This window comes from Lycium barbarum, chromosome 6, assembly GCF_019175385.1.
Source record: "Lycium barbarum isolate Lr01 chromosome 6, ASM1917538v2, whole genome shotgun sequence".
Lineage (NCBI taxonomy): Eukaryota > Viridiplantae > Streptophyta > Magnoliopsida > Solanales > Solanaceae > Lycium > Lycium barbarum.
Genome location: NC_083342.1, coordinates 132,219,180 through 132,221,438, shown reverse-complemented (window position 1 = coordinate 132,221,438; position 2,259 = coordinate 132,219,180).

Sequence of the window (2,259 nt, the reverse complement as noted above, 5' to 3'; positions counted from 1 at the left end):
GGAAGATAGCAAATGATATGTCAAACCCGTTTCTATCATATTGTTAAAAAAAAATCAACGGAAAAACCGACGCGGTCCGTCGGTTTTTTAAAAATGTTGACCAGCCTTTGACCAAAAAAAAAAATTAAAAACCGACGTAGTACGTACGTCAGTTTCTTTTAAAAAAATTCGTTTATTAATATTTTACAAAACAAAATGAATTATAAATTATTTAATATATTTTTAAAAAATTAATTAATTTTTTTTTAATAAAACCGACATGGGACGTCGGTTTTTGTAAAGAAAATTTGGCGGAAACATAATTTCAAAATTTTGCGGAAAAAACCGACGGACAACATCGGTTTTTTAATTAAAAAATAAAAAAAAATAGAAATACACAAAACCGACACACTGAGTCAGTTTTCCGTCTGTTTTTCAAAGCGACGCAGTCCGTCGGTTTTTTGTCCGTCGAATTTTGCCAGTTTTTTAGTAGTGATAGAAAGCACATGAAATTGCACTCTATGCAGGGACTAACATATATACATTTCAGAAGTTTAACATTAATTCTCCCACTTGTGTGTTTACTTTTTAGGTCCCCACGTGTTCGCAGTGTCTCAATTATCCTTTCATTTCCTTCATTTGGCATATACTCCCTCTGTCTCAATATAAGTGTCTAAGTTTGCTAGACACGGAATTTAAGAAATAAAAATAGACTTTTGAATCTTGTGGTTCTAAATTAAAAATGTGTATAATATAATAAAATATCCTTTGAATCTTGTGATTATAAACTTGACATGTAATATATTCGAATTGTCAACTTACTAAATATAAAAAGAGGCGGACATAACCAAAATAAGACAAATTTTCACAACAATTGAGAAATTAAAGGGAAAAATAAGAGGAAAATAAACAAAATATGGAGACTCACTGAGGAGAATAGCGGTATCTTTTGCAAAATATGCAAATCATAAAGACTAACTAAAATGAGTAACCAAATTAATCATGTTGGGCCTCGTGCATCGCACGGGCATAGTTTGATAGTATATATATATATGTGTGTGTGTGTGTGTGTGTGTGTGTGTTTAAGTTATGTGTATTATATAACTTAAGTTTATATATTTACTAACAACTTATGAGTAATATAAAATTCAAATTTTTTTTTCTAAGTATATAAGTTTCTATTTTATAACTTAAGTATATGTATATTACAAGTATATTCTAAGTATATTTTAGGTCTATATGTTTAAGTTATATGTATTATCTACAGTACAATCGCAATCTAATCCTATCGCGAATGAAAACTAGTACTTGCAAGCTAAATCCGAATAAAGAGTGTCTATGGTCTCCAATTTGTTGTCTTCCTTGGCTAAATGCACTTTCCGAGGCCACGATTGATATTTGAACATTAAGGATATCCTGTAACACCCCGTACCTTTAACCTAAGTGTAACATCCCGTACCTTTAACCTAAGCTTTGACCATGATCCTAGACTTAGAAAACCAGATAAAGAATGTGGGAATTGGAAATTTCCTCTTTAGTTGTAAGATGGTGGTTTACGCCCATGAACAGTGACCGTATTTCAGTATACGGCTCGTAAATCAAATCGTAAACTGGTACCAAGGATTTCTGAGCATTCTGGAATTTGGCAGTTGAATGTCATATGGTTAAATACGGACCGTATTTCATAATACGGCCCGTATTTGAAATCGTAAACTGACACCAAGGATTTCTGAGCATTCTGGAATTTGGCAATTTGATGTCAAATGGTTAAATACGGATTGTATTTCAAAATATGGCCCGTATTTCAAAACGTATTTGGAATTTGAGAAAGCTTCCTTCATGAAAGTTGTAGAGCTTTGAAATACCTTTCCAACGGTATATTATGGGGGGTCAAACGGACATGTGTGCAAAGAGTGATAACCATTTTACTGAAGAGAGGCAGTGTTGTCCGTATTTCAAAATACGGCCCGTATTTTGAAATACGGCCAGTATTTAACTAGGCCGAAAAAATAATTTTTCCAGAACAGTATATATTCGTTCATATCAGTTCAAATCATTATTTTTCATTCCTTCAAGCCCTATAACGACTTCCTACCCTCTTCCATCATCAAGAACACCAAGGTAAGCCTACTCTAATTATTCCAACTCAATTCTAACACCTATCCTTGTAATCTAAACAAGAAATTATCATTCTAAAACTAGGGTTTTCAAGAAAACCCATCTCAAGGTTCAAGAATTCAAGATTTTGGAAATCTTCTTCAAAGCTCGAGTCTTTAATTC